This window comes from Camelus dromedarius, chromosome 23 (assembly GCF_036321535.1).
Source record: "Camelus dromedarius isolate mCamDro1 chromosome 23, mCamDro1.pat, whole genome shotgun sequence".
NCBI lineage: Eukaryota > Metazoa > Chordata > Mammalia > Artiodactyla > Camelidae > Camelus > Camelus dromedarius.
The window spans coordinates 6,273,141-6,294,641 of record NC_087458.1 but is presented as its reverse complement, the minus strand read 5'-3'; positions in this window follow the sequence as shown (position 1 = coordinate 6,294,641).

Sequence of the window (21,501 nt, the reverse complement as noted above, 5' to 3'; positions counted from 1 at the left end):
GCGGAGGCAGGAGCCCCGAACCCGGGGGCGGCGAGGAGGGGGCGGTGAGCTCGGCCGGGGGCCCTCGCCCTGCTTCTGTTGATGAGAACAGGGGAATTAGACACCACTGGCTCGGTTTTGATTTTTGGTTTCGTGACCAGGATTACTCTGTGAAAGGAGCACCTGTGGAGAGCCCTCGAGGAGGCGATGTGCCTCTTACCGGTACAGTAAAGCAGTGCCTGGCAGCCCTTTCTACCCCTCGGAATCACCTGGGGAGCCCTGAAACCACCGATGTCTGGGTCCCACCCCCAGAGATTCTGATTTAATGGATCTGGGATGAGGCCTGGGCATCGGGAGGCTCACTGCCATACATTCTCTGTGTCTGTTCCCTGCAGCACGCGCGAGGAAAAGGTTTGGGCTTTGGAAGCAGACACCTGGGTTCCTATCCAGACCTCCACCTACTTGTGTCTGTGACTGCTGCTCAAAATCTCTTGAGTTTCAGTTCCTCATCTGTCAAAGATAAGAAAGTCTATCCTGGTCAGGATGGTTATGAAGATACTATGATTGTGAAGATGGGATCTATGCACCTGACACACAGTCCAGGCCACAGGTGCTCAATCGATGTCAAAACCTGTATGTCCACCCTCCTGATTTGACAGATAGAAACTGGGACCTGGCTTTCAGGAGCAACAACCACCTCTTGAAAGGGCCCACCAAGTTTCCCCAGGGAGCCTGTAGCTGACAGAGTGGTCTCAGAGCCAAGTTTGGAGGGAATGAAATGTGCTGAAATAAGGTCTAGGCCGAGAAGTCTCTGGACCAGCAATTGCTAATTAAAATGTGCTTTTCCACTTTGGGCTTAAGGCTGATCCTAACCACGATCAGCGTTCCTGGGACAGCACAAATGGGCCTGGCCTGAGGGAAGCGCCCAGTGGATAGGACCTGGAATGAAGAAACAGAGCTTCTGAAATGCAGGCCTCAGACACTATGCATCTGGGTTTCTCTGTGGGAACCCCTCATCAACAGTGCCTGGCAGAGCCAGGCGCATGCCCTGACCCACCCCTAGACAGAGGCGGGTTTGAGTGGGCTTGCTCCAGCCACACCCACAGATGGGGTGGAGGCATGATGGAAGGTAGATCTTTTGGCCACTAGCCCTCTCTCCTGCTATTTAAAATGAGGTTTCAGGGAGGCTGAAAGGTGGTTCCCACTATGGTTGCCCCCTTCCCCTCTATTTGTGGCAGATACAGACCTGAAAATAATCAAAGAGGGACTACAAACTGCCAGCCTGAAACCAGAAGGCTGCAGAAAGCCCTCTGTTCAGATAGCAGACAGAGGGATGTTGTGAAAGAGGGATGTTGTGAAAGAGGGATGTTGAAGCGCAAGAGCAGGTCTCAGACCCCAGCCGGCTTCTGCACCAACGTGGGCCTCCTACTCTCTCATCCACCAGCCGGGAGCCTGTGTCCTACAGTCAAACAGATCAAATTCCCATCTCTGTTCTGCCTTTTGCTCGCTGTGTGACTTGGGCAAGTTACCTAACCTCTCTGAGCCTCTATTTCTTGATTTGTAAGAGGAGAGCAACAATATGCAAATTATTGGTATTGTGGTTTATACTGAAAGATCTGGCCCATCTTTATTTTCTCAGCCTCATTTTCTGCATTCCTATGCCTTGAACAGTATTATGTTTCTACAATATTCTTTATGGCTTCTTACCTCCACGCCTTTGTTCAAGCTATTCCCTCTGCCAGAAATTCCCCTCCTTTGTCCTACTGTCTACTCACCCTTAAGATTTGGCTGGGGTGTCTTCTCCAGGAAGGGGTCTGGTCTCTTCCCTATATCTCTGGAATTGTATCATCCACGAGGTCAGATTAGATGGTCCATGTCTCTGCTGCCTCAAAAGCCCACGCTGACTTTGTTCACATCCTGTCCTCCCTGCCACACCATTCAGCTTTGCTCTGCAACCGCACCGGTGAGCAGGGCCAGGCACATGGCGAGGGCCTTTGTCTGGGAGATGTGGCCTCCCCTGTAGTACAGTCTGAGCAAACTCTCTGACCTCCGTCAAGCCCCACCTGAACTCTGCACTAAGTGGAGGTTCAAAATTCATGAGCCAGCATCCCAAGTTTCATTATGAAATACACTGATAAGGAAGAGAAGAAAACATACATGCTCAATTCAGCCTGACTTGCCCTGGTTCCTGATGCCAGCACCCATGGGGTCACCAGTGTCTCAGGCCACACTTCTCATCCCCAGGAAGAGGCGGAGACTCAAGCCTGCCTGAGATATCGATTTGGCAAGAGTTCCATGGGGATGGAAATGGGGATATCGGATCACCAGAAATCAGAAATGAGGACCAGACAGGGCTGAAGCACCCTGGGGTCTGGGGACATTAGACACGCTGCAGTGATCCTGCAGTAGAAGGGACAGCGAGGACTTTAACCTGGGCACCTCTCTTGGGTAACCGTGCTGTTTACAAAGTGCTTTCACAACTTGATCTCCTTTGAATTTCTTAACCCTGAGGACTGAGATATTGTCCCCAGTTTTCAGATAAGTACACTGAGGCTCAGAGAAGTGAAGTGACTTGTTCAAGACTGCATAACTCTCGCTGAGGGAGGGTGCAGTGGGCACAGGACCAAAGACACTGCAGGACATCACAGCAGGCACTCGGGGATAGGTAGGTTGGGAGGGGACAGTAGTCTGGGAGTCCATGGCATTTGGGACACTCCCCTTCTTGGGCCTCCCAGGCCCTCTCCCCCAGCCCAGTTCATGTCCCTACAGTTACCCTGGTCTCCCCTAGAGGGGGGCGCTGTGGACTGACACTGCTTTTACCAGACACCTTCCCAGCAAGCAAGTCCTCCTTCACCTCTGACCTGAAGAGATTAAGCCACTTAAAGTTTGCCACAGACACAGGTCTGCTGGAGGCCCCATAAAGTAAATACGTAGATTGTTTTGAATCCAAAAGGTACTTATTCATCATAGCTCCTCCTCCCTCAGGCCTCCTGGGGTGGAGCAGTTTGCCAAAGGTGACACTGGCTGTTAGTGACAGCTGGTCAATATCCCAGTTATCCTGACCCAAAGGAGTCTTTTTTATTAAAAAAAAAAAAGAATCTGCCTTGCTCCTCCCTGCCCTCAGGCTTGGGCTTGCTGTTAGGGCTATTTTCAACTGGGAGAGTTTAAAACAATACCCTTTGTTCTCTGTTCACCTTTAGGGGCAATGATGATCTTAAGAAGTGCAGGGGGGTGAGGTTGGGTCATGTGCAGACCCCCCCTCCCCTGGCCTCTGGCCCTGAATAATCAATTATTACTAGAAGGTGCTCTTATTCCCTGAAACCATCCCCTCCCCTTTCTCATCCGCTGGGAGGAGGTTGACAGCAGGTGGGCCATCTGAGGTATAATATGGAGGGCCTCCCAACCAGCAGAACTCAGTATCTTAAACCAGTGCCACTCCCCCACCCCACCCGCAGAATCAAGCCCCAGCCAGGGCCTGGGATGACTTCTCCATCTTCACTGTGGAGGAATGCAGCGTCCCCAGCTCAGACAAAATGATCAGGCTCACTCCATTCACCATCTGCAGCAGTTTGTTTTCTTTTGTTTTTTATTGAAGTTTAGTCACTTTACAATGTTGTGTCAATTTCTGGTGCACAGCATAATGTTTCTGTCATACATATACATACGTATATTCCTTTTCAAATTCTTTTTCATTATAGGTTACTTTTACATTATAGGTTACTATAGTTCCCTGCACTACACAGTAGAAACTTGTTGTTTATCTATTTTATACATAGCAGTTAGTATCTGCAAATCTCAAACTCCCAACTTATTCCTTCCCACCTTCTTTCTTGCCCTGGTAATCGTAAGTTTGTTTTCCATGTCTGTGAGTCTGTTTCTGTTTTGTAAATAAGTTTGTTTGTGTCTTTTTTTTTTAGATTCCACGTATAAGTGATATATAGTATTTTTCTTTCTCTTTCTGGCTTCAGTTAGAATGACAATCTCCAAGTGCATCCATGTAGCAGCAAATGGCTGCTTTTTATGGTTGAGTAGTATTCCATTGTATATATATACCACAACTTCTTTATCCAGTCATCTATCAATGGACATTTAGGTTGTTTTCATGTCTTGGCTATTGCAAATAGTGTGCAGCAGAGTTTAATACAATTTCTGTTCCATTTTTCATCACATCACCAGTTGGGTTTACCCACAGAGAAGGGATTTCTTTTTACTGAAGTATAATTTATTCACAACATTATATTAGTTTCACATGTACATCATAGTGGTTCTATATTTCTAATTATACTCCACTTAAAGTTATTATAAAGTATTGGCTGTATTCCCTGCACTGTACAATACATCCTTGTAGCTTACTTATTGTATACATAGCAGTTTGTACCTCTTAATCCCTTACCTCTATCTTGCCCCTCTCCCTGGTAACCACTAGTTTGTTCTCTATATCTGACTCCTTTCTGTTTTGTTATATTCATTTGTTTGTTTTATTTTTTTAGATTCCACGTTAAGTGATAATATACAGTATCTGTCTGACTTATTTCACTAAGCATAATACCTGTAGGTCCATCCATGTTGTTGTAAATGGCAAATTTTCATTATTTTTATGGCTGAGTAATATTCCATTGTATCCCTTGTGTGTGCATGTGTGGGTGTATATCATATCTTTGAGAAGGGACTTTTAGCACCATTCTCAGAAGAGGGTTATAAAATCTCCCCTTCTTGTAACATTTATAGAATGTTATAATTTTGTAACTGTTAAGAAGCAGCACAATTAAAATTAAATATAGTGGGGAGGGTATGGCTCTGTGGTAGAGTGCACACTTAGCATGAACAAGTCCTAGGTTCAATCCCCAGTATCTCCATTTAAAAAAAAAACCCTAATTATCTCCCCCAACAAAAAAGAAAAAAATTAAATATAAAATTACCATATTATCTAGCAATGCCATTTCTGGGCATACATTTATATATATATACACACAGACATTTGTATACCCACGTTCATAGCAGCATGATTCATAATAGCCAAAAGCTGGAAGCAACCCAAGTATAAGTGTCCATCTATGGATAATGGATAAACAAAATGTGGTATCTCTGTACAATGGAATATTATTCAGCCTTAAAAGGGAGGCAATTCTGACACATGCTACAACATAAATGAACCTGGAGGATATTATGCTAAATGAAAAAAGCCAGACACAAAAGGACAAAAATTGTATGAGTCCATTTATATGAAGAATCCAGAGTAGTCAAACTCATAGAGACAGAAAGTAGAATGGTGGTTGCCAGGGGCTGAGGGGAGACAGGAATGGACCTTATTGGTTAATGGGTATGGAGTTTCAGTTCTACAAGATGAAAAGAGTTGTGAAGATGGATGGTGGAGATGGCTACACAATTATGTGAATGTACTTAATGCCACTGAACTTCAGATTTAATTATGGTTAAAATGGTAAATTTTATATTATGTGCATTTTTACCACATATTTCAAAAATGCATCACAGTTATAAAATTAAACAAACTAGGAGCTTGAAAATTTAGGTATACAAAATAGATACATTATTGGGTAAATGGGGGAGGGGAGATGATTTATGTTATTAAAGGATATAACATGAAATTCCTTTAAAGAGTGGACTTTTAAAAATGCAATATACAGTATAATTCTGTGTACATAGCCTCCAGAGCCAGACTGCCTGGTTTTAACTTCCAGTTCTGTCACTTACTAGACAAATTACTTAACATCACTGTGCTTCAATGTCTCTACCTGTAAATGAGGGGAAATAAAAGTACCCTCATGGAATTTTTATGAGAATTAAGTTAGTTATATATGTCAAAGCTACATATAACGATGCACCCCACACGGTAAGTCCTGTATGAGTGTTTGTTTAATAAATGTAAATAAGTAAATTTTCCCAAAGCACATTCTTTCTAGACAGAAGAGTCCATCTGAATGTGCTTTTTAACTATAGCTCAGTGTATCACCCATAAAATGAACAGCTTACAGTAGAATTTGGTTATTAGATGCTCTCTGAGGCTCCTTCGCGCTCCATGGGTTTGAGTGTGCTCTGGATTAGAGAACCATTTACCAGCAGACTTAACAGTTCCAGCCAGGTTGGACTCTGCTGTCAACAGTAATCTTTCTCAGGGCTGGGGCCCTGCAGTTACTAGCTCTGTCTGCCATTTCACCTTTCCTGGAAGATATTCTAAACTTGGATTTTACCAGGACACATGAGCTGTTTGTTCTTGTGCTTCCCAGCAAAGGCTGCATCATAGTTTGGATTTTCACAGAACGAGGGTTGAGTAATAATTACCCCTCAAATTGCTGATCATTCGCTTCACTTGCATCCATTAGATGGCTCTTTAGCAATCATTCTTGGACGTGCAGACATACAGTTGGAAGCAGATTCCTGAGCCAAATTGCCAGAGTTCAAATCCAGCTCCGCCATCAACCAGCTGGGGACCTTGGACAATTTCGAAACCCCATTCTTCCAACCTCATTTGTCTTTATCTGTAAAATGGGAATAGTAAGAGTTTCTACTGCACAGGGTTATTGTGAGGATTAGCTGAGAAATCTCTCTGAAGTATTTAGCTCAGTCCTGACACCCAGTAACTGCTTAGTAACTGTTTCCCTGATAATAATAATAATCTACATGTGTGGTAATCTCATCTACCCCATGGAGTAGAGGAAGAAGTAAAAATAGAGTTACCATATGATCCAGCAATCCTACTCCTGGGTATATATCTGGAGAAAACTGTAATTTGAAGAGACACATGCACCCCAATGTTCATAGTAGCACTATTTACAATACCCAAGACATGGAAACGACATAAATGTCCATTAACAGATAACTGGATAAAGAAGATGTGGTGTGTGTACACAATGGAATATTACTCAGTCATAAAAAAGAATGAAATAATGCCATTTGCAGCAACAGGAACGGACCTAAAGACTATTATATTAAGTGAAGTAAGTCAGACAGAGAAAGATAGTTATCATATGGTATCATTTATATGTGAAATCTAAAAAAAAATACAATTTCTACTTATAAACCACAGACATAGAAAACAAACTATGGTTACCAAAGGGGAAAGGGCAGAGAGGGATAAATTAGGGGTTGGGGATTAACAGATGTGCGTTACAATATATAAAGTAGACAAACAACTAAGACAACTATACTGTAGCACAGGGAACTATATTCAATTTCTTGTAATAACACATAATGGAAGAGTGTGAAAAGAAAAAAATACATATATATAAATATGTATATGTATAACTGAATCACCTGAAACTAACATTGTAAATCAACTACACTTCAATAAAAAATTTTTTTGCAAAGTACAAAAACATACTCTAGGGCCCTTGTATTTGACCTCTGAGTAGCCTCGGACAGGTTAACCATTCCTTCTAATATACTCTTTTGGTTCTTAATCTCATACTTTCCTCTCACCTTCCTGGCCACTCCTTCTCAATCTTTTTTTTTTTTTTTTTTTGTCTTTTAGTTAGTTTGTTTTTTCAATTGTGCATGCCAAGCGCACGCTCTACCGCTGAGCTATTACACTCCCCCTGCCCAGTCTCTTTTATAAGCTCTTCTTCCTCAACCTGATGTTTCAGTGTTGGAATGCCACCTTCTCCTCCCAAACCTTCTCTCAATTTCATCCACTTCCACTGGCTCTCAAATGTTTATCTTCAGCTAAATATTTCTGTTTCACTGTGACCAGCACATACACTTGACATCTCCACTTTGAGGTCTCAGGTGCAGCTCAGATGCAATGTATTCAAAACTGAGCCATCATCTTCCTTTCACTACATAATGTCCCTCCTATGTTCTCTACCTCGGGGACTTTCCCAAACCCTTGCCCATGTCAGAAACCTAGGAATCATCCTTAGCTCCGCCTTCTCTCCTCTGTCACCCAGTTTGTTACATCACCTCAATCCAGAACAGATCTCAAATCCATCTGCCTCTTTCTACATTCACTGCTACCACACTAGTCCACATCTACCATTATCTCTCTTTTTCTGCTTAAAATCCTTCATGCCTTCTCCCAGACTCTGTGTCTGTCTAGACATTACTGTATCCTCAGTGCTTAAAACAAGCTCCTGGCAAAGATAGACACTAGATAAATATTTATTGCATGAATAAACAAATGAATGTTCATGACCTTATTCAAGAAGTCTTTGTTTTAATTAAAGTGGAAGAGGGAATGAAGGCCATATATGAAAAACCCACAGCTAACAGTACTTAATGGTGAAAGAATGAAAACTTTCCCCTACGATCAGGAACAAAATGAGGGTGCCCACTTTTGCCATTTCTATTCAACATAGTACTACAAGTGTTAGCCAGAACAATTAGGCAAGAAAAAGAAATTAAAGACATTCAAATTGGAAAGGAGTAAGTAAACTTGTCCAGGCTCACAGACGACATGATATTAATTATTAGAAAATTCTAAAGATTTCACTCTTATACTCAAAAAAAAAAAAAACTTAGAGTTAATAAATGAATTCAGCAAAGTTGCAAGATACAAACTTAACATACACCAATCAGCTGCACTTCTACACACTAGCAATGAACAATCAGAAAAGGACATTTTTTTAAATTCCATTTACAATAGCATCAACAAAAGTAAAAGGAATGAATTTAACCAACAAAGCAAACGGCTAGTATATAGAAAACTAGAAAACATTGCTGAAAGAAATAAAAGAAGAGCTAAATAAATGGAAAAACATCCTGGTTTCATGGAATGAGAGACTTAATACTGTAAAGATGACAGTACTATTCAAAGTGATCTAGACTTGATGCAATCACTGTTAAAATTCCAATGCCATTTTTGAGGGACTAGAAAAACCCATTCTAAAATTTATATGAAATCTCAAAGGATCCGGAATACTCAAAACATTCTTGAAAAAAACAGAACAAAATCGGAAGACTCACACTTTTCGATTTCAAAACTTACTACAAAGCTACAGTAATCAAAGCAGTGTCATACTGGCATAAGGACAGACATTCAGACCAGTGGGATAGATTAGAGAGCCCCAAAATAAATCTTTACATATATGGTCAACTGATTTTTTTTCAGCACTGCTGAGGTACATATTATTGATATGGCCTCTTGATTTCTGACAAGAGTGCCAAGACCATTCAATGGGGAAAGGACAGTCTTTTCAACAAAAGGTGCTGGGAATACTGGATGTCTTCATGCAAAAAAAAGAAGTTGGGCCCCTGAGGGGGAGGGTAAAGCTCAGTTGTAGAGTGTGTGCTTAGCATGCACAAGGTCCTGGATTCAATCCCCAGTGCCCCCATTTAAAAAAAAGAAGAAGAAGTTGGGCCCTTACCTAACATCACATACAAAAAGTAACTCAAAATGGATCAAAGACCTAAACATAAGAATCAAAACTATAAAACTCTTAGAAGAAAATATACAGAAAAATCTTCATATATTGGATTTGGATATGACACACAAAAAATAAGCCAGCAAAAGAAAAAGTAGATAAATTTGACTTCATCAAAATTAAAAACTTTGGGGCATCCAAAAGCACTATCAAGAGAATGAAAGCACAACCCACAGAATAGGAGAAAATATTTGCCAATTATACATTTGATAAGGGATTAATATTCAGAATATATAAACAATTCCTATAGCACAACAACAAAAAGAAACAACCCAATTCAAAAATGGTCTAAGGACTTGAATAGACATTTATCCAAAGAAAGATATACAAATGGCCAACAAGCACATGAAAAGATGTTCAACATCATCAGTCATAGTGAAATGCAAATCAAAACCACAATGAGACACCACCTCACACCCATCGAAATGGCTATTACCAAGAACCAGAAAATAACAAGTGCTAGTGAAGACGTACAGAAATTGGAAATGCTGAGCATGGGTGTGGGAATGTAAAATGATGCAGCCTCTGTGGAAAAGCTTGGAAGTTGCTCAAAAACTAACCATAGAATTACCATGCTATTTAGCAATTCAACTCCTGTTATATACCCAAAAGAATTGAAAGCAGGGACTAGAACAGATCTACATACACCCATGATCATAAGCACGTGATGCACAATAGCCAAAAGGTGGAAACAACCCAAGTGTCCTCCAGCTGATGAATGGATAAACAAAATGCTTCAACACGGACGAACCTTGACAACATTATGCTAAGTGAAATAAGCCAGACAGAAAAGGACAAATATTATGATTCCACTTATATGAAGTACCTAAAATAGGCAAATTCATAGAGACAAAGTAGAAAAAAGGCTGCCTAGAGGAGGGAGGAGTGAAGTGCTACTGTTTAACGGATGAAGAGTTTGTTTGGGATGATGAAAAAGTTCTAGAAACAGATGGTAGTAATGTTTAAACTGTGTTGTGAATGTAATCAATGTCCCTGAATTGTGAACTTAAAACTAGTTAAAATGGTAAATTTTATGTTATGTGTATTTTACCACAATAAAAAAAATGTGGAAAGGAGAAAGACCAAGTCAAAACTGTTATACTTCTAGGAAGAATATCATAGTATTCATAAAACAGATAAGCCTAATTTTCGTAAATTCAGAGGATGGCCAGGAAAGCAAAAACCACTCCACATGTTTCAAGTTGAGGGAGCGATGTGTAAGGAATTTGTTACAAAGGTGTTGGAAGGGCCGCAAGAGCAAAAAGGGGAAGTGAGATTGGGACAGAACTCCTACATCATCACCTCTCCTGGGTCTCCAGCTGGCCAACTCACCTTGCAGGTGGTGGGACTTGCCAGCCTGCAAATCACATGAGCCAGTTCCTTACAATAAATCACTTTATTAAAAGAGATTTATAGCAGGGGTATATACAGCTCAGTGACAGAGCAAATACTTAGCATGCACGACATCCTGGGTTAAATCCTCAGTACCTCCATTAAAAAAAAAGATTCATATAGGATATAGAGAGATGCGTACACACACAGGATATATCCATCCACCCATCTGTAGATACCTATATAAGCTACATATCCTAACGGTCCTGTGTCTCTGGCTAATACACACAGGAAGAGAGAGGATTAAGGCCTTCATTAAAGGTTTGGGAGCTTGGGAGTTCCTATTCAGTCTGAGGGCAGCAGTTTCACTGTGAAGTTGACACTGAGCTGGTCCTTAAGTACCATTTCTATAATAGAGATGACAGATGGAGAGATGAGGGAGAAGACAGAGGAAATTCCAAGCAGAAGCAATGGTATGGGCAAAGACAGAGAGACAGGAAGATTCTGGCTGCGTTCGAAAAACAACGTATCACAGTACAGCACTTTGCAGTTCACTGCTTGCTGCCACATACCCTCCCCTCCCCTCATCACACAGGAGCTGATAGAAAATTAGGACCCAAATAAACTTATGGAAGGGCCCACGTAACTAGACCAAAGTACTTAGCTCCCTTCCCCAAACCCACGACCCCTGGAGTCAAGTACCATCTCCTCAAGACACTTCACACTCTGGCCCCAGGATGGGTTTCCTTCCTCTTTCCCATAAGCTCTCTCCGGATAGACTGTGTTTCAGCCAAAGGAGGCCTGAGATTTTCAGACAGAGCCCGGGAACCGGAAAGTCACCTGTGTGCAGGCGGCAGCTGACTTAGCCAACTTGAGGAAGCCAAATCCTAAACTGCCAGAAGGGAAAGCTAAGAAGCAACCCAATTTATTCTACAAAATCCTCAAAAGGCTCATGAGTTAGCAATTCCAAAGACCTCTGAAACTGAGTGTTGTGTGTGTGTGTTAGGAAGGGTGGTTGAAAGCTATTTTAGAAGCAGCTCTCTCAGCCCCCAAAAATCCACACAATGAATCTATGAGAGAGGAGGCAAGAATACACAATGGAGAAAAGACAGTCTCTTCAATAAGTGGTGCTGGGACAACTGGACAGCTACGTGTAAAGAATGAAATTAGGACATTCTCTAACACCATATATGAAAATAAACTCAAAATGGATTAAATATCTGGCTGTAAGACCAGATACTATAAAACCTAGAGGAAAACATAGGCAGAACACTCTGTGACATAAATCGCAGCAATATCTTTCTGGATCCATCTCCTAAAGTAAAGAAAATAAAAGCAAAAATAAACAAATGGGTCCTAATTAAAGTTAAAAGCTTTTGCACAGCAAAGGAAGTCATCAACAAAACAAAAAGACAACCTACTGAATGGGAGAAAATATTTGCAAATGGTATGACTGATAAGGGGTCAATGTCCAATGTATACAAACAGCTCACACAACTCAACATCAAAAAACAACCCGATTAAAAAATGGGCAGAAGAGCTGGATAGATATTTTCCCAAAAAGGAAGTGCAGATGCTGAACATCACTAATCATCATGCAAATGAAAATCAAAACGACAATGAGATACCACCTCACACCTGTCAGAATGGCTGTCATCAAAAAGAACACAAATAACAAATGTTGGCGAGAGTACGGAGAAAAGGGAATCCTTGTACACTGTTGGTGGGAATGTAAATTGGTGCAGCCACTGTGGAAAACAGTATGGAGGTTTCTCAAAAATCTAAAAACAGAACTCCCATATGACCCAGCAATTCCACTAGTGGGTATATATCTGAAAAAAACAAAAAACACTAACTTGAAAAGATACATTGACCCCTGTGTTCATGGCAGCATTATTTACAATTGTCAAGGAATGGAAGCAACTTAAGTGTCCATCAACAGATGACTGGATAAAGATGTGGTGTATACATACAATGGAATACTACTCAGCCATAAAGAAGAATAAAATTTTGCCATTTGCAGCAATATGGATGGACCTGGAAGATATTATGCCAAGTGAAATAAGTCAGACAGAGAAAGACAAACACTGTATGGAATTGAAGGAGGATTAATAAAATGGCCACTTTAGGTTAACAGATTGTTTATTCTTATGCTTGCCCTTAAAACGGTCAACTGACGTGATTAACCAGTTGCCACTCACAGCTCCAGGCCCGTTGTTAAAATAAAGCTATTAATTTTACTGTTTCTGCTTTATTCCAGTAATCAAAAGTAATACTTATAGCTGGTTTCTGAGTTATTCTCCAGGGAGAAGGTCACAGAACTATAACCTTACAAAAAAAGCTAAATACCAAGAAGACCATGCCTTGGGCGCTTCGGGGATAAAGAGATGGAAAAAAATGACAACCTCTAGCCTCTATAGAATTGGTCACCTGGAGGTGGCATAATGATGCCACTCTAAGCCTTATGATGAGAAAATAATTCTGTTGATTGTTATCGATGTTTTATTGTTTGAACTATGGCTGTATAATCACCCTACCGTATCCCCAAGATGGGTTCACAGTTTTGAAGGCACCAGCCTGCTGTGAGTCCCCTTTGCCCGGCAAAGTAATAAAGCTGTCTCTTTCTTCTATGCTCCAAGACCCTGTCTCTGAGTTTCAATTTGGCTTGTCAGGGATGGGGGTGCCAATCTTTTGGCAACAGAATCATATGTGTCATCTAAAAAATACAACAAACTAGTGAATATAACAAAAAAGAAGCAGATTCACAGATACAGAGAACAAATTAGTGGTTACCAGTGGGGAGGGGTGGTGGAGTGGGAGGTACAAGCCACTGATAGTAAGACTGGCTATAAGGATGTATCATTGTGCAACACGAGGAATATAGCCAATACTTTGTAATAACTGTAAATTGAACGTAACTTTTAAAATTGTGTATGGGGGAGGGTGTAGCTCAGTGGTAGAGCGCGTGGCTAGTATGCACATAGGTCCTGGGTTCAATTATCAGTGCCTCCGAGAAAATAAATAAACCTAATTACCTCCTCTCTAAAAAAATTAAAATTAAAAACCGTATAAAAAATTTTTAATGTAAAAAGAAAACAAATTGTCTCAATCTATCCGCTTCCCCCCATCACTGGATAAGTGTCTCCCTCTCACAGAAATCTGCAAGTTTACTCTCTGAATAGGGCAAAATGGGACAGTCTCTGAACTGGGAACGCCAGTTCAGAGACACATGGGTGTGGTCCTGAGAAGAAGAGGACTGTGTGTGTGCTGAACGCCACATACCGAGGCCTGCAGCCCTGTGTTCCTTTCAGCAACCAGAACACTGAGGACCAGACCAGTGTTCCCTCCAGGAAGGAGATTGCTGGATTCTTCTCCGGGAAATCTGAGAGGAAAGATCTAAAGATCCAGACATTTGGGAATTTTCCCAGCAAACAGCCCCACCCAGATACCCACACACTGAGTTTCCAGTCAGCATTTTGGTGCAGATCTTTCCCATCTGCTCCTCCACCCCCCTCTCCGCCTTGCTCTAGGCTGGGAGAAGCTCCCAGGCACGGAGGACGAGCAGGCCCCCGCACCCCCCAGCTTCTGGTGGGTTCGTCCAGTGTGAATCCCAGGAGGAAAACAGAAAGTAAAGGCAGTGAGGTCCAGCCATTCGTTCCTCCGTTCCTCTTTGATGTCACCCCAGGCTCCCTGTGTCTCAGGCACAGCTCCTACACTCAGCCTTTGTAAACAGCTGTTTTGTAAATAAACCCTCCTGAAATGATCCTAATTTGAATGAACCTTTGTTTCCTGTTGAGATCTGACTGACGGCAGTTCTGATCTCAGAAATAACCAGACAGACAAGATTACCAGACACCTGAGTAAAAAGCCTCCAACAGTGGACGATACAAACAAACAAACAAAAAGCAGAATGAAAAGCAACTTGCAGAAACAGAGTCTGGGTAGGGAGAAGACTTTTTAAAAAGTATCAGTAATATTCTCAGAGAGGCACTAAAAGATATTGCATTCATGAAACAGTGCGATGCTATTTAAAAAGAGGAAGAAGATTCGGGAGCTCTTGGAAATTAAAAACATGACAGCAGAAATTTAAAACTCTGTAGAAGAGGTGAAAGATAAAGAAATGTTCCAGAAGCTAGTGGGGGGTGGGGAGCATAAAAGGAAAAGATAAGAAAACGAGGGAAGCAGTGCCAGAAGTACACTATTTGAATAATAAGAGAGAAGATAAAAAATAGAGAGGAAGACATCACTTAAACAAGTCTGGAGTTCTCAGAACTAAAGGACGTGAGTTTTCGGACTGAAAAGGCCAGGGGAGGGCCTAAAACAGGGAATGAAACTAGACTCACACGGAGGGAACACTGAAGACAAAGACTTTAAAAACATTCAGCAAGAGAGAAAAAGCAATCGCCACAAAGGATCAGTGGGCCAGTTACCAATTTTTGCTTCTCAGCCCCAAGTCCACCTTTTAGTACCTTCTCGGAGATGATGGATGGGATTCTTTTCAGCATTATCTCCCTCACAGCGAGCACAATATTAAGCTTTCTAGGTAGACGGGGCTGGAGGGACACGGCAGGAGGACGGGGCTTTTCCTGCAGGTTCCAGCAGCTGCACCATTGGTCAGAGCTGTGGGTGGAAGGACATGCTGGGGGGCTCTGATCCAGACATGTGCCCCACTATCCTCCCGATGCTGCACCCCTTCAGACATGGACTCTGAGCGCTGCAGGCCTGCTACACCGGTGACTCCCCGCCAGGGCTCACCTTTGCCCTGAAAGGTTGCTTCCTGCTTGCTTGGCAAACCCGCACACGTCTCTGACACCCACTGAGCGGCAACTCCTCCTTCCAGTGAGGTCTGAACCCCTGCCATGGGGAATGATCCCTTCCAAATGTTTCTTCCTTTGATACCTCCCTCAGCGCTCAGATACCATAGAGTGCTCTCACATCGTACAGTTGTGCTTTGGTCATACTTTCATACTTTTTAAAAAAATAGTAAACCTCCCTGTTTAAATCACTATATAAGCACAGAGGGTACAGCTCAATGGTAGAGCGCATGCTCAGCATGCACGAGGTCCTGGGTTCAATCCCCAGTACCTCCATTAAATAATTTAAAAACCTAATTACCTCCCCTCCAAAAAAAGACTTTAAAAAAAAGAAATTACTGTATGTTTTTGAATCAGAAAGGACTGGTCTTCATAGCAACCCTAGAAGAAAGAAGGCAGTGGAACAATGCTTTCAAAATTGTGATGGGAAAGTATCCCCAACCTAGAATTCTCTACCCAGCCAAAATATAAACCAAATAGGAGGGTAAAATAAGGACATTTGAAATAAACCCTTGAGAATTTTGGAGCTGCACACAAAAAACGCGGCCAATGACAGAACAGACCTGTGGGATCTGCAGGAGGGAGAAAGTGGCAGCAGTGACTCTGAGGCCACCTGAGCACAGGGAGACCCGGCTCAGTCAGGAAGGACAGGTCTGCAGCCACCCAGCACAGAAACGCCCATGGCGCTGCAGCTGCAGACAACCCTCAGTGGCGCAGCCAATCATTTCCTCCTGGCTCCCAGAGTCAGGCTCCCTCCCGCCCCTAGAGTGCTCAGCTGTGGTTTGTGACCTGCCAGGCTCAAGGGACTTCCCAGGGCCTTTCTTTCCCCTCCCCAGCCGCCAGCCCAATGCCCTCAGGGTCCCCAAGTTATACAATCCGGATGCACACTTCTGCCTCCAGGTACCACACCCTGTCTCCTTCCTGGAGCTCCATCCTTCCCAAGGTGATGGAGGGGGTTAAAGGGGAAGAACTCTAGATTCATTGAACAACTTGAGAAATGAATAGATGGGAAGCTGGCCCTATTGTTTTCCTTGAAGGATAGGAAAGGACCGTGTGGGAAGAAGGACCCAAAAAGCCACTGAGTTGGGGTGGGGCAGGCACTCCTCCCCTTCACACCTCTCAGGGGCTATGGCTTATTCCCAAGATGAGGCTGAAATGCCTTGGCAGAGAAAAGGGTTCTGAAGAAACGGTTACCCAAGTTTTTATCTCTGGCCTCATCTCTGGCCACTTTCTTCTTGCTGTTTGGGCTCCAGCCACAAGAAACAATGTCCCCCCATTCAAGAACATTGACTTGACATGAGAATGTGGGACTCCTGCCATGGGCCCCACATTTAGAATGCCCCATATTACACAAACACACACACACACACACACACACACACACACACACACACACACACACACACACACGGCACAGCACTTCCCTGATCGAATGCTTGGCTCAGGGCAGGGCAGGTGGTTCAGTCTGAGGACAGACACGATGGATGGCACAGGAGACACCTCCTTCATCTTGCTCTGGATCACTCTGTGTGCACATGGGAGGCCTGGGAAAAGACAGAGGAGCCAGCCCTGGTACATTGCCCCCTGCCACCACCATCACCCAAAGGCTGACTGGAGGTGGCTGAGCTGAAGCCGGTTTACTGCTATTTGACCTTTGGAGTCTCCACCCCAGGGGCAGCAAACCCTAACCCTCGGGCCACATCCGGCCCACTACTGTTTCTGTACAACACGTGAAGGGGGATTTCAAGAATGGAAAAGAAGCCAGACACAAAATATCACAGACTACCTGATTCAATGTATCTCAAGTGTAAAAACTGGCAAAACTGATTCCATGGTGTGGGTGGTCAGGATGGAGGTGACCTTTGGGGAATTGGGGGCAAAGTTCTGGACTACAGCACAAGGGAGGTTTCACATGTGATTACGTGGGTAGTTCACTTATTAAAGTTATTTCTAGATATTTGTTTCAGAAGCTTATTACAAATAGTATTTTTCTTTTTTAAAAATACTTTTTAAATTGAAATATATTATACATAGCCACGAGGTACACTAACAAGTGTGTAGTTCAATGAATTTTTGCATATGCATACATTTATGAAAGCTCCACCCAGATCAAGATACAGAGATATAGAGATATATAGATATAGAATTTTTCTAGCATCCCAGAAGGTTCTTCCCCATCCCCGTTCCCCAGAAGAGTAACCACTACTCAGAATGACTACTGTTGGTTCTGCCTCTTCTTGATTTTGGCATAAATTAAGTCATACATAATGTTATCTTTTGTGTCTGGCTTATTTTGTTCAACATAATGTCTGAGATTAATCCATGTTGCTGTGTGTATCCATAGTTTATTCTTTCTATTGCCATGTGGTAGCTCATGGTATGAATGTACAATTTGTTTATCCATTCTGTTGGTAGACACTTGGACTGTTCTTTTTTTTTTTAATTGAAATATAGTCAGTTTACAACATTGTGTCAATTTCTGGTGTACAGCGTAATGTCTCAGTCACCCATATACATACATATGTGTGCTTTCATATTCTTTTTCTTTATAGGTTACTACAAGATATTGAATAGAGTTCCCTGTGCTGTACAGAGATTAACTTGTTGCATATCCACTTGTACTGTTCTGACTTTTTGTCCTTTGTGAATAAAGTTGCTGTGGACATTCTTGCACGTGTCTTTTGATAAACATATGCACATATTTCTCTCACGTAGGAGTGAATGTTCTAGTCACAGAATAGACAGATGTTTAGCTTTAGTTAATGCTTTAGTATTTAAGTATTTAGTTATTACGTTTTATGTCCTCTTTAAGAAATCTCCCTCTACCTCAAGGTCATAAAAATAGTCTTCTTTGTTTTCTTCTAGAAGCTTTATTGTCTTACCTTTTATATTTTGGCCTGTGATTCATTTTGAATTAATTTTTTTTGTGTATGGTGTGAGGTAAGGGTCAATATTTATTTTTTGCATATATATCCCATTCTTCCAGCACTATTTATTTAAAAGAACACCTTCTAGTTGATTGTATATAGAAATACAATCAATTTTTTAATTTGATCTTGTGTCCATAATCTTCCTAATTCATTTATTAATGTTAATAGTTTATTTATAGATTCTTCTGGGTTTTCTATGTACACAATCACGTTATCTGCAATAATTGCTTTATTTCTTTCTTTCCAATGCTTGCAACTTATTTTTTTCTTGCTTTATTGCATTGACTAGAGCCTCCAGAACAATATTGACCAGAAGTGATGATAGTGGATAACTTTGTCTGAATCTCAATTGCAGGAAGAAAGCTTTCAATTTTTGACTATTAAATCATAACATAAGATGTAGGGTTTTTATTAAACTCTTTATCACAGTAAGGAGGTTTTCTTCTACTTCTAATTTCCTAAGAGGTTTTATTGTGAACAGTATAGAATTTTATCAAATAATTTTTCTGTAGCTATTGGGATAAGACAGTTTTTGTTATCAAGGTTATGCTGATCTTACAAAATGAGTTGGGAGAATCTGAGTAAAAATGTTTTTACTTTTTTGCTTAGATGTTTAGAGGCATTCACCAGTAAAGCCACCTGAGCCTGGAGCTCTCTTTGTTGGAAGATTTTTTATTTTTAGATACAGTTTCTTTAAAAGATATAGAACTCCTCAGATTCAGATTTCCTACTTGTTGTTTCTGTTTTGAAAAGTATTTTTCAAGGAATTTGACTATTTCATTGGAAATGTCATATTTATTTAAGCAGAATTATTCACAATAACCTCTTATTATCTTTTTAATGTCTATTGTGATATCTCCCTTTCCATTCTTGATATTGGTAATTTGTGCCTTTTTGAAAAAAAAAAAAAAGTTTATCATTCTTGCAAGGAAAGTCATCAATTTTATTAGTTCTTTCAAAAAACCAGCTTTTGCTTTGTTGATTCAATTATTATATGTTTGTTTTCTATTTCATTAATTTCTATTCTTAGATTTGTTATTTCCTTCCTCCTACTCTCTTTGGGTTTAATTTGCTGGGTTTTCTTTTTCCTAATCTTGAAAATTGATTAGTATATCATTGATTTGCAGCCTTGATTTGAAAGACCCCATTAGACTCTCAAAAATTATTGAGAACATAACTGGATATCCACATGTAAAAGAATTAAGTTGGACCCTTATCTCACATTACATACCAAAAATAGTTCAGATGGATCACAGACCTAAAGTTAAGAGCAAAAACTATAAAGACTCAGGAGAGAACATAGGGGTAAATATTCATAACCTTGGATTTGGCAATGATTTCTAAATTATGGCACCAGAAGTTCAAGCAACAAAAGAAAAAACTAGATAAGTTGGACTTCATCAAAATTAAAAATTTTTACATATTAAAGGACACTATTAAGAAAGTAAAAAAATAATCCACACAATGGGAGAAAATATTTGTAAATCATATATGTGATAAGGGTCCAGAATACATAAAGAACCCTTACAACTCGGAAACAAAAAACAAAACAGAAAAAATGGGCAAAGACTTGAAAAGATATTTCCCCCAAAGAACTATATAAATGGCCAACAATCACAGGAAAAGATGCTCATCATCATTCGTCAGTAGGAAAATGCAAATCAAACCACAATGATATACCACTTCACATTCATAATGGATGGCTGTAATAAAAAACATTTTTTTAAGGGAAAATAACAGGTATTGGGAAAGTGTGGAGAAACTGGAACACTCCTACACTGCTGATGGGAATGTAAAATGGTACAGCCACTGTGGAAAATAGTATGCAGTTCGTTGGTAAGTTAAACATAGAATTGTCAATATGACCCAGCAATTCCACCCATAGTATATGCTCAAAAGAATGGAAAACATGTGTTCAAACAAAAATTTGCACATGAATGTTCATTGCAACCCTGTTCACACTAACCAAAAGGAGAAAACAACCCAAATGTTTATCAACAGATGAATAGATAAACAAAATGTGGTATATTCACACAGTGAAATGTTTGGCCAAAAAAAAAGAAAGAATGTAATAATATATGTCACATGAATGAACCTTGAAAGAATCAGGCTACATGAAAGAAGCCAGAGACACAAAAAGTCATATAAGTTTCCATTTATATGAAATATCCAGAATAGGCAAATCCATAGAAACAGAAAGCAGGTTAGTGGTTACTGAGGGTTGGGGGAGGTGGGGAAATAGGAGGGACTGCTTAGTGGTACAAGGTTTCCACTTGAGATGATGAATAGGTTCTGGAACTGGATAGTGGTAATGGTTAAACAACCTTGAACGTACTTAACGTGACCAAATTGTACATTTTTAAGTGGTTATGATGGTAAGTTTTATGTCAATCTGTATTACCACATTTTGAAAAGTTATTGAGGGCCTCAAACAGCTTTTCTTTATGTGGATTATATCAAACAAAATTTATCATATTAGAAGTTAAAACTGACAGTTTAAAAATATGTATACATTAATTTACTCTAAAATAATAATAATTATACCATTACAAATAACATTTTATTTTGGGGTTTTGTTTGTTCATTAAAAAAAAACCAGAAATGAGAGTGGCATTGTCTTACACTGTTTACTTTTACTTTAATGTCTGGTTTATAAAAATACGGCTTGATTCTCACATTGGCTTCTGTAGCCAATCTGTTGTTATACGATATTTAGTTGAAGTGTATCAAGAAAGTTTTCAGACCCATTAGGATGGCTGCTACAAAGAAGAAACCAAAAGACAAAAAAACCAAACCTCACACAATAAGTGTCATTGAGGAAGTGGAGAACTGGGACCCTTGTGCACTGCTGGTGAGAATGTAAAACAGCGCACCCTCTGTGGGAAACAACATGAAGCTTCCTCAAAAAATTACAAATAAAACTACCATATGACCCAGCAATCCTGCCTCTGGGTAAGTCCGCAAAAGAACTGAGAGCAGGATATTAAAGAGAGATTTGTACACCCATGTTCATTGTAGCCCTATTTATAATGGACAAGAGGTGGAAACAACCCAAATGTTCACAGACAG